This window comes from Phalangium opilio, unplaced genomic scaffold (assembly GCF_054372755.1).
Source record: "Phalangium opilio isolate 3A_F unplaced genomic scaffold, DU_Popi_V2 ptg000019l_1, whole genome shotgun sequence".
NCBI lineage: Eukaryota > Metazoa > Arthropoda > Arachnida > Opiliones > Phalangiidae > Phalangium > Phalangium opilio.
This window is the reverse complement of record NW_028324152.1, coordinates 3,262,411-3,271,806: the sequence shown is the minus strand read 5'-3', so window position 1 is coordinate 3,271,806 and position 9,396 is coordinate 3,262,411. Positions and strand designations below refer to the sequence as shown.

Genomic DNA, 9,396 nt, shown 5'->3' with positions numbered 1-9,396 from the left:
ACTCTCGGCAACGGCCATATCATGCTGAAAACACCGGATCTCGTCCGATCACCGAAGTTAAGCAGCGTCGAGCGCAGTCAGTACTTGGGAACACTGCGTGCCGTTGGGTTTTTCCTTTTTGTTTCCTATTTTAAATTCCACCAGATATGAAAAAAGCAAACATATCTTCTTTTTGTTATTGTTTTATAAAGATGAAGGTGAATTAAATTCAAATTATTAACTAGCACTCTCGGCAACGGCCATATCACGCTGAATACACCGGTTCTCGTCCGATCACCGAAGTTAAGCAGCGTCGAGCGCAGTCAGTACTTGGGAACACTGCGTGCCGTTTGCTTTTTCCTTTGTGTTTCCTCTTTTAATTTCCACCAGATATGAAAAAAGCAAACATATCTTCTTTTTGTTATTGTTTTATAAAGATGAAGGTGAAATAAATTCAAATTATTAACTAGCACTCTCGGCAACGGCCATATCATGCTGAAAACACCGGTTCTCGTCCGATCACCGAAGTTAAGCAGCGTCGAGCGCAGTCAGTATGGGAGGGAGACCACTTAGGAACACTGCGTGCCGTTGGCTTTTTCACTTTTTTTTCCTCTTTTAAATTCCAATAGATATGAAAAAAGCAAACATATTTTAATTTTGTTATTGCTTTAAAAAGATGAAGGTTAATTTGTCTCACTTAATTTAAATTCGAATTATTAACTAGCACTCTCGGCAACGGCCATATCATGCTGAAAACACCGGTTCTCGTCCGATCACCGAAGTTAAGCAGCGTCGAGCGCAGTCAGTACGTGGGAACACTGCGTGCCGTTAGCTTTTTCCTTTTTGTTTCCTCTTTTAAATTCCACCAGATATGAAAAAAGCAAACATATCTTCTTTTTGTTATTGTTTTATAGAGATGAAGGTTAATTAAATTCAAATTATTAACTAGTACTCTCGGCAACGGCCATATCATGCTGAAAACACCGGATCTCGTCCGATCACCGAAGTTAAGCAGCGTCGAGCGCAGTCAGTACTTGGGAACACTGCGTGCCGTTAGCTTTTTCCTTTTTGTTTCCTATTTTAAATTCCACCAGATATGAAAAAAGCAAACATATCTTCTTTTTGTTGTTGTTTTATAAAGATGAAGGTGAATTAAATTCAAATTATTAACTAGCACTCTCGGCAACGGCCATATCACGCTGAATACACCGGTTCTCGTCCGATCACCGAAGTTAAGCAGCGTCGAGCGCAGTCAGTACTTGGGAACACTGCGTGCCGTTGGCTTTTTCCTTTGTGTTTCCTCTTTTAATTTCCACCAGATATGAAAAAAGCAAACATATCTTCTTTTTGTTATTGTTTTATAAAGATGAAGGTGAAATAAATTCAAATTATTAACTAGCACTCTCGGCAACGGCCATATCATGCTGAAAACACCGGTTCTCGTCCGATCACCGAAGTTAAGCAGCGTCGAGCGCAGTCAGTATGGGAGGGAGACCACTTAGGAACACTGCGTGCCGTTGGCTTTTTCACTTTTTTTTCCTCTTTTAAATTCCAATAGATATGAAAAAAGCAAACATATTTTAATTTTGTTATTGCTTTAAAAAGATGAAGGTTAATTTGTCTCACTTAATTTAAATTCGAATTATTAACTAGCACTCTCGGCAACGGCCATATCATGCTGAAAACACCGGTTCTCGTCCGATCACCGAAGTTAAGCAGCGTCGAGCGCAGTCAGTACGTGGGAACACTGCGTGCCGTTAGCTTTTTCCTTTTTGTTTCCTCTTTTAAATTCCACCAGATATGAAAAAAGCAAACATATCTTCTTTTTGTTATTGTTTTATAGAGATGAAGGTTAATTAAATTCAAATTATTAACTAGCACTCTCGGCAACGGCCATATCATGCTGGAAACACCGGTTCTCGTCCGAACACCGAAGTTAAGCAGCGTCGAGCGCAGTCAATATAGGAGGGAAACCACTTAGGAACACTGTGTGCCGTTGGTTTTTTCACTTTTTTTTCTTCTTTTAAATTCCGATAGATATGAAAAAAGCAAACATATTTTCTTTTTGTTATTGTTTTAAAAAGATGAAGGTTAATTTTTCTCACTTAATTTAAATTCGAATTATTAACTAGCACTCTCGGCAACGGCCATATCATGCTGAAAACACCGGTTCTCGTCCGATCACCGAAGTTAAGCAACGTCGAGCGCAGTCAGTACTTGGGAGGGAGACCACTTAGGAACACTGCGTGCCGTTGGCTTTGTCACTTTTTTCCTCTTTTAAAATCCAATAGATTTGAAAAAAGCAAACATATTTTCATTTTGTTATTGCTTTAGAAAAGATGAAGGTTGATTTGTCTCACTTAATTTAAATTCGAATTATTAACTAGCACTCTCGGCAACGGCCATATCATGCTGAAAACACCGGTTCTCGTCCGATCACCGAAGTTAAGCAGCGTCGAGCGCAGTCAGTACTTGGGAACACTGCGTGCCGTTAGCTTTTTCCTTTTTGTTTCCTCTTTTAAATTCCACCAGATATGAAAAAAGCAAACATATCTTCTTTTTGTTATTGTTTTATAGAGATGAAGGTTAATTAAATTCAAATTATTAACTAGCACTCTCGGCAACGGCCATATCACGCTGAATACAGCGGTTCTCGTCCGATCACCGAAGTTAAGCAGCGTCGATCGCAGTCAGTACTTGGGAACACTGCGTGCCGTTGGCTTTTTCCTTTGCGTTTCCTATTTTAAATTCCACCAGATATGAAAAAAGCAAACATAACTTCTTTTTGTTATTGTTTTATAAAGATGAAGGTGAATTAAATTCAAATTATTAACTAGCACTCTCGGCAACGGCCATATCACGCTGAATACACCGGTTCTCGTCCGATCACTGAAGTTAAGTAGCGTCGAGCGCAGTCAGTACTTGGTAACACTGCGTGCCGTTGGGTTTTTCCTTTTTGTTTCCTATTTTAAATTCCACCAGATATGAAAAAAGCAAACATATCTTCTTTTTGTTATTGTTTTATAAAGATGAAGGTGAATTAAATTCAAATTATTAACTAGCACCCTCGGCAACGGCCATATCACGCTGAATACACCGGTTCTCGTCCGACCACCGAAGTTAAGCAGCGTTGAGTGCAGTCAGTACTTTTGAGGGAGAAAACTTAGGAACACTGCGTGTCGTTGGCTTTTTCACTTTTTTTTCCTCTTTTAAAATCCAATAGATATGAAAAAAGCAAACATATTTTCATTTTGTTATTGTTTTAAAAAGATGGTTAATTTGTCTCACTTAATTTAAATTCGAATTATTAACTAACACTCTCGGCAACGGCCATATCATGCTGAAAACACCGGTTCTCGTCCGATCACCGAAGTTAAGCAGCGTCGAGCGCAGTCAGTCCTGGGAACACTGCGTGCCGTTAGCTTTTGCCTTTTTGTTTCCTCTTTTAAATTCCACCAGATATGAAAAAAGCAAACATATCTTCTTTTTGTTATTGTTTTATAGAGATGAAGGTTATTTAAATTCAAATTATTAACTAGCACTTTCGGCAACGGCCATATCACGCTGAATACACCGGTTCTCGTCCGATCACCGAAGTTAAGCAGCGTCGAGCGCAGTCAGTACTTGGGAACACTGCGTGCCGTTGGCTTTTTCCTTCTTGTTTCCTCTTTTAATTTCCACCAGATATGAAAAAAGCAAACATATCTTCTTTTTGTTATTGTTTTATAAAGATGAGATGAATTAAATTCATTCAAATTATTAACTAGCACTCTCGGCAACGGCCATATCATGCTGAAAACACCGGTTCTCGTCCGATCACCGAAGTTAAGCAGCGTCGAGCGCAGTCAGTATGGGAGGGAGACCACTTAGGAACACTGCGTGCCGTTGGCTTTGTCACTTTTTTTCCTCTTTTAAAATCCAATAGATATGAAAAAAGCAAACATATTTTCATTTTGTTATTGCTTTAAAAAGATGAAGGTTAATTTGTCTCACTTAATTTAAATTCGATTTATTAACTAGCACTCTCGGCAACGGCCATATCATGCTGAAAACACCGGTTCTCGTCCGATCACCGAAGTTAAGCAGCGTCGAGCGCAGTCAGTCCTGGGAACACTGCGTGCCGTTAGCTTTTGCCTTTTTGTTTCCTCTTTTAAATTCCACCAGATATGAAAAAAGCAAACATATCTTCTTTTTGTTATTGTTTTATAGAGATGAAGGTTATTTAAATTCAAATTATTAACTAGCACTTTCGGCAACGGCCATATCACGCTGAATACACCGGTTCTCGTCCGATCACCGAAGTTAAGCAGCGTCGAGCGCAGTCAGTACTTGGGAACACTGCGTGCCGTTGGCTTTTTCCTTCTTGTTTCCTCTTTTAATTTCCACCAGATATGAAAAAAGCAAACATATCTTCTTTTTGTTATTGTTTTATAAAGATGAGATGAATTAAATTCAAATTATTAACTAGCACTCTCGGCAACGGCCATATCATGCTGAAAACACCGGTTCTCGTCCGATCACCGAAGTTAAGCAGCGTCGAGCGCAGTCAGTATGGGAGGGAGACCACTTAGGAACACTGCGTGCCGTTGGTTTTTTCACTTTTTTTTCTTCTTTTAAATTCCAATAGATATGAAAAAAGCAAACATATTTTCTTTTTGTTATTGTTTTAAAAAGATGAAGGTTAATTTGTCTCACTTAATTTAAATTCGAATTATTAACTAGCACTCTCGGCAACGGCCATATCATGCTGAAAACACCGGTTCTCGTCCGATCACCGAAGTTAAGCAGCGTCGAGCGCAGTCAGTACTTTGGAGGGAGAACACTTAGGAACACTGCGTGCCGTTGGCTTTGTCACTTTTTTTCCTCTTTTAAAATCCAATAGATATGAAAAAAGCAAACATATTTTCATTTTGTTATTGCTTTAGAAAAGATGAAGGTTAATTTGTCTCACTTAATTTAAATTCGAATTATTAACTAGCACTCTCGGCAACGGCCATATCATGCTGAAAACACCGGTTCTCGTCCGATCACCGAAGTTAAGCAGCGTCGAGCGCAGTCAGTACTTGGGAGGGAGAACACTTAGGAACACTGCGTGCCGTTGGCTTTGTCACTTTTTTTCCTCTTTTAAAATCCAATAGATATGAAAAAAGCAAACATATTTTCATTTTGTTATTGCTTTAAAAAGATGAAGGTTAATTTGTCTCACTTAATTTAAATTCGATTTATTAACTAGCACTCTCGGCAACGGCCATATCATGCTGAAAACACCGGTTCTCGTCCGATCACCGAAGTTAAGCAGCGTCGAGCGCAGTCAGTCCTGGGAACACTGCGTGCCGTTAGCTTTTGCCTTTTTGTTTCCTCTTTTAAATTCCACCAGATATGAAAAAAGCAAACATATCTTCTTTTTGTTATTGTTTTATAGAGATGAAGGTTATTTAAATTCAAATTATTAACTAGCACTTTCGGCAACGGCCATATCACGCTGAATACACCGGTTCTCGTCCGATCACCGAAGTTAAGCAGCGTCGAGCGCAGTCAGTACTTGGGAACACTGCGTGCCGTTGGCTTTTTCCTTCTTGTTTCCTCTTTTAATTTCCACCAGATATGAAAAAAGCAAACATATCTTCTTTTTGTTATTGTTTTATAAAGATGAGATGAATTAAATTCAAATTATTAACTAGCACTCTCGGCAACGGCCATATCATGCTGAAAACACCGGTTCTCGTCCGATCACCGAAGTTAAGCAGCGTCGAGCGCAGTCAGTATGGGAGGGAGACCACTTAGGAACACTGCGTGCCGTTGGTTTTTTCACTTTTTTTTCTTCTTTTAAATTCCAATAGATATGAAAAAAGCAAACATATTTTCTTTTTGTTATTGTTTTAAAAAGATGAAGGTTAATTTGTCTCACTTAATTTAAATTCGAATTATTAACTAGCACTCTCGGCAACGGCCATATCATGCTGAAAACACCGGTTCTCGTCCGATCACCGAAGTTAAGCAGCGTCGAGCGCAGTCAGTACTTTGGAGGGAGAACACTTAGGAACACTGCGTGCCGTTGGCTTTGTCACTTTTTTTCCTCTTTTAAAATCCAATAGATATGAAAAAAGCAAACATATTTTCATTTTGTTATTGCTTTAGAAAAGATGAAGGTTAATTTGTCTCACTTAATTTAAATTCGAATTATTAACTAGCACTCTCGGCAACGGCCATATCATGCTGAAAACACCGATTCTCGTCCGATCACCGAAGTTAAGCAGCGTCGAGCGCAGTCAGTCCTGGGAACACTGCGTGCCGTTAGCTTTTGCCTTTTTGTTTCCTCTTTTAAATTCCACCAGATATGAAAAAAGCAAACATATCTTCTTTTTGTTATTGTTTTATAGAGATGAAGGTTAATTAAATTCAAATTATTAACTAGCACTTTCGGCAACGGCCATATCACGCTGAATACACCGGTTCTCGTCCGATCACCGAAGTTAAGCAGCGTCGAGCGCAGTCAGTACTTGGGAACACTGCGTGCCGTTGGCTTTTTCCTTCGTGTTTCCTCTTTTAATTTCCACCAGATATGAAAAAAGCAAACATATCTTCTTTTTGTTATTGTTTTATAAAGATGAGATGAATTAAATTCAAATTATTAACTAGCACTCTCGGCAACGGCCATATCATGCTGAAAACACCGGTTCTCGTCCGATCACCGAAGTTAAGCAGCGTCGAGCGCAGTCAGTATGGGAGGGAGACCACTTAGGAACACTGCGTGCCGTTGGTTTTTTCACTTTTTTTTCTTCTTTTAAATTCCAATAGATATGAAAAAAGCAAACATATTTTCTTTTTGTTATTGTTTTAAAAAGATGAAGATTAATTTGTCTCACTTAATTTAAATTCGAATTATTAACTAGCACTCTCGGCAACGGCCATATCATGCTGAAAACACCGGTTCTCGTCCGATCACCGAAGTTAAGCAGCGTCGAGCGCAGTCAGTACTTGGGAGGGAGAACACTTAGGAACACTGCGTGCCGTTGGCTTTGTCACTTTTTTTCCTCTTTTAAAATCCAATAGATATGAAAAAAGCACACATATTTTCATTTTGTTATTGCTTTAGAAAAGATGAAGATTAATTTGTCTCACTTAATTTAAATTCGAATTATTAACTAGCACTCTCGGCAACGGCCATATCATGCTGAAAACACCGGTTCTCGTCCGATCACCGAAGTTAAGCAGCGTCGAGCGCAGTCAGTACGTGGGAACACTGCGTGCCGTTAGCTTTTGCCTTTTTGTTTCCTCTTTTAAATTCCACCAGATATGAAAAAAGCAAACATATCTTCTTTTTGTTATTGTTTTATAAAGATGAAGGTGAAATAAATTCAAATTATTAACTAGCACTCTCGGCAACGGCCATATCATGCTGAAAACACCGGTTCTCGTCCGATCACCGAAGTTAAGCAGCGTCGAGCGCAGTCAGTACTTGGGAACACTGCGTGCCGTTGGCTTTTTCCTTTGTGTTTCCTCTTTTAATTTCCACCAGATATGAAAAAAGCAAACATATCTTCTTTTTGTTATTGTTTTATAGAGATGAAGGTTAATTAAATTCAAATTATTAACTAGCACTCTCGGCAACGGCCATATCATGCTGAAAACACCGGATCTCGTCCGATCACCGAAGTTAAGCAGCGTCGAGCGCAGTCAGTACTTGGGAACACTACGTGCCGTTGGCTTTTTCCTTTTTGTTTCCTCTTTTAAATTCCACCAGATATGAAAAAATCAAACATATCTTCTTTTTGTTATTGTTTTATAAAGATGAAGGTTAATTAAATTCAAATTATTAACTAGCAGTCTCGGCAACGGCCATATCACGCTGAATACACCGGTTCTCGTCCGATCACCGAAGTTAAGCAGCGTCGAGCGCAGTCAGTACTTGGGAACACTGCGTGCCGTTGGCTTTTTCCTTTTTGTTTCCTCTTTTAATTCCACCAGATATGAAAAAAGCAAACATATCTTCTTTTTGTTATTGTTTTATAAAGAGGAAGGTTAATTAAATTCAAATTATTAACTAGCACTCTCGGCAACGGCCATATCACGCTGAATACACCGGTTCTCGTCCGATCACCGAAGTTAAGCAGCGTCGAGCGCAGTCAGTACTTGGGAACACTGCGTGCCGTTGGCTTTTTCCTTTTTGTTTCCTCTTTTAATTTCCACCAGATATGCAAAAAGCAAACATATCTTCTTTTTGTTATTGTTTTATAAAGATGAGATGAATTAAATTTAAATTATTAACTAGCACTCTCGGCAACGGCCATATCATGCTGAAAACACCGGTTCTCGTCCGATCACCGAAGTTAAGCAGCATCGAGCGCAGTCAGTATGGGAGGGAGACCACTTAGGAACACTGCGTGCCGTTGGCTTTTTCACTTTTTTTTCCTCTTTTAAATTCCAATAGATATGAAAAAAGCAAACATATCTTCTTTTTGTTATTGTTTTATAAAGAGGAAGGTTAATTAAATTCAAATTATTAACTAGCACTCTCGGCAACGGCCATATCACGCTGAATACACCGGTTCTCGTCCGATCACCGAAGTTAAGCAGCGTCGAGCGCAGTCAGTACTTGGGAACACTGCGTGCCGTTGGCTTTTTCCTTTTTGTTTCCTCTTTTAATTTCCACCAGATATGAAAAAAGCAAACATATCTTCTTTTTGTTATTGTTTTATAAAGATGAGATGAATTAAATTTAAATTATTAACTAGCACTCTCGGCAACGGCCATATCATGCTGAAAACACCGGTTCTCGTCCGATCACCGAAGTTAAGCAGCATCGAGCGCAGTCAGTATGGGAGGGAGACCACTTAGGAACACTGCGTGCCGTTGGCTTTTTCACTTTTTTTTCCTCTTTTAAATTCCAATAGATATGAAAAAAGCAAACATATTTTAATTTTGTTATTGCTTTAAAAAGATGAAGGTTAATTTGTCTCACTTAATTTAAATTCGAATTATTAACTAGCACTCTCGGCAACGGCCATATCATGCTGAAAACACCGGTTCTCGTCCGATCACCGAAGTTAAGCAGCGTCGAGCGCAGTCAGTACGTGGGAACACTGCGTGCCGTTAGCTTTTTCCTTTTTGTTTCCTCTTTTAAATTCCACCAGATATGAAAAAAGCAAACATATCTTCTTTTTGTTATTGTTTTATAAAGATGAAGGTGAAATAAATTCAAATTATTAACTAGCACTCTCGGCAACGGCCATATCATGCTGAAAACACCGGTTCTCGTCCGATCACCGAAGTTAAGCAGCGTCGAGCGCAGTCAGTACTTGGGAACACTGCGTGCCGTTGGCTTTTTCCTTTTTGTTTCCTCTTTTAATTCCACCAGATATGAAAAAAGCAAACATATCTTCTTTTTGTTATTGTTTTATAAAGAGGAAGGTTAAT

General features: G+C 39.1%; 38 pseudogenes; all 38 read left to right on the top strand.

The window, feature by feature from the left end:
- Positions 1-6: 6 nt before the first annotated feature.
- On the top strand, positions 7-109 carry LOC149699254 (5S ribosomal RNA; annotated as a pseudogene).
- Positions 110-231: 122 nt separating this feature from the next.
- Positions 232-334, top strand: LOC149699253 (5S ribosomal RNA; annotated as a pseudogene).
- Positions 335-456: 122 nt separating this feature from the next.
- LOC149699252 (5S ribosomal RNA) lies at positions 457-573 on the top strand (annotated as a pseudogene).
- A 137-nt stretch (positions 574-710) lies between these two features.
- LOC149699251 (5S ribosomal RNA) lies at positions 711-813 on the top strand (annotated as a pseudogene).
- Positions 814-935: 122 nt separating this feature from the next.
- Positions 936-1,038, top strand: LOC149699250 (5S ribosomal RNA; annotated as a pseudogene).
- A 122-nt stretch (positions 1,039-1,160) lies between these two features.
- LOC149699249 (5S ribosomal RNA) lies at positions 1,161-1,263 on the top strand (annotated as a pseudogene).
- Positions 1,264-1,385: 122 nt separating this feature from the next.
- LOC149699248 (5S ribosomal RNA) lies at positions 1,386-1,502 on the top strand (annotated as a pseudogene).
- Positions 1,503-1,639: 137 nt separating this feature from the next.
- Positions 1,640-1,742, top strand: LOC149699247 (5S ribosomal RNA; annotated as a pseudogene).
- Positions 1,743-1,864: 122 nt separating this feature from the next.
- Positions 1,865-1,981, top strand: LOC149699246 (5S ribosomal RNA; annotated as a pseudogene).
- A 137-nt stretch (positions 1,982-2,118) lies between these two features.
- LOC149699245 (5S ribosomal RNA) lies at positions 2,119-2,237 on the top strand (annotated as a pseudogene).
- Positions 2,238-2,373: 136 nt separating this feature from the next.
- On the top strand, positions 2,374-2,476 carry LOC149699244 (5S ribosomal RNA; annotated as a pseudogene).
- A 122-nt stretch (positions 2,477-2,598) lies between these two features.
- Positions 2,599-2,701, top strand: LOC149699243 (5S ribosomal RNA; annotated as a pseudogene).
- A 347-nt stretch (positions 2,702-3,048) lies between these two features.
- Positions 3,049-3,167, top strand: LOC149699242 (5S ribosomal RNA; annotated as a pseudogene).
- A 134-nt stretch (positions 3,168-3,301) lies between these two features.
- On the top strand, positions 3,302-3,403 carry LOC149699241 (5S ribosomal RNA; annotated as a pseudogene).
- A 122-nt stretch (positions 3,404-3,525) lies between these two features.
- LOC149699240 (5S ribosomal RNA) lies at positions 3,526-3,628 on the top strand (annotated as a pseudogene).
- Positions 3,629-3,753: 125 nt separating this feature from the next.
- LOC149699239 (5S ribosomal RNA) lies at positions 3,754-3,870 on the top strand (annotated as a pseudogene).
- A 136-nt stretch (positions 3,871-4,006) lies between these two features.
- LOC149699238 (5S ribosomal RNA) lies at positions 4,007-4,108 on the top strand (annotated as a pseudogene).
- A 122-nt stretch (positions 4,109-4,230) lies between these two features.
- Positions 4,231-4,333, top strand: LOC149699237 (5S ribosomal RNA; annotated as a pseudogene).
- Positions 4,334-4,454: 121 nt separating this feature from the next.
- On the top strand, positions 4,455-4,571 carry LOC149699236 (5S ribosomal RNA; annotated as a pseudogene).
- Positions 4,572-4,708: 137 nt separating this feature from the next.
- LOC149699235 (5S ribosomal RNA) lies at positions 4,709-4,827 on the top strand (annotated as a pseudogene).
- A 137-nt stretch (positions 4,828-4,964) lies between these two features.
- LOC149699234 (5S ribosomal RNA) lies at positions 4,965-5,083 on the top strand (annotated as a pseudogene).
- Positions 5,084-5,219: 136 nt separating this feature from the next.
- LOC149699233 (5S ribosomal RNA) lies at positions 5,220-5,321 on the top strand (annotated as a pseudogene).
- Positions 5,322-5,443: 122 nt separating this feature from the next.
- Positions 5,444-5,546, top strand: LOC149699232 (5S ribosomal RNA; annotated as a pseudogene).
- A 121-nt stretch (positions 5,547-5,667) lies between these two features.
- Positions 5,668-5,784, top strand: LOC149699231 (5S ribosomal RNA; annotated as a pseudogene).
- A 137-nt stretch (positions 5,785-5,921) lies between these two features.
- LOC149699230 (5S ribosomal RNA) lies at positions 5,922-6,040 on the top strand (annotated as a pseudogene).
- A 361-nt stretch (positions 6,041-6,401) lies between these two features.
- LOC149699229 (5S ribosomal RNA) lies at positions 6,402-6,504 on the top strand (annotated as a pseudogene).
- A 121-nt stretch (positions 6,505-6,625) lies between these two features.
- Positions 6,626-6,742, top strand: LOC149699228 (5S ribosomal RNA; annotated as a pseudogene).
- A 137-nt stretch (positions 6,743-6,879) lies between these two features.
- Positions 6,880-6,998, top strand: LOC149699227 (5S ribosomal RNA; annotated as a pseudogene).
- Positions 6,999-7,135: 137 nt separating this feature from the next.
- LOC149699226 (5S ribosomal RNA) lies at positions 7,136-7,238 on the top strand (annotated as a pseudogene).
- Positions 7,239-7,360: 122 nt separating this feature from the next.
- Positions 7,361-7,463, top strand: LOC149699225 (5S ribosomal RNA; annotated as a pseudogene).
- Positions 7,464-7,585: 122 nt separating this feature from the next.
- Positions 7,586-7,688, top strand: LOC149699224 (5S ribosomal RNA; annotated as a pseudogene).
- A 122-nt stretch (positions 7,689-7,810) lies between these two features.
- Positions 7,811-7,913, top strand: LOC149699223 (5S ribosomal RNA; annotated as a pseudogene).
- Positions 7,914-8,034: 121 nt separating this feature from the next.
- On the top strand, positions 8,035-8,137 carry LOC149699222 (5S ribosomal RNA; annotated as a pseudogene).
- Positions 8,138-8,258: 121 nt separating this feature from the next.
- Positions 8,259-8,375, top strand: LOC149699221 (5S ribosomal RNA; annotated as a pseudogene).
- Positions 8,376-8,497: 122 nt separating this feature from the next.
- On the top strand, positions 8,498-8,600 carry LOC149699220 (5S ribosomal RNA; annotated as a pseudogene).
- A 121-nt stretch (positions 8,601-8,721) lies between these two features.
- On the top strand, positions 8,722-8,838 carry LOC149699219 (5S ribosomal RNA; annotated as a pseudogene).
- Positions 8,839-8,975: 137 nt separating this feature from the next.
- LOC149699218 (5S ribosomal RNA) lies at positions 8,976-9,078 on the top strand (annotated as a pseudogene).
- Positions 9,079-9,200: 122 nt separating this feature from the next.
- On the top strand, positions 9,201-9,303 carry LOC149699217 (5S ribosomal RNA; annotated as a pseudogene).
- Positions 9,304-9,396: the final 93 nt, after the last annotated feature.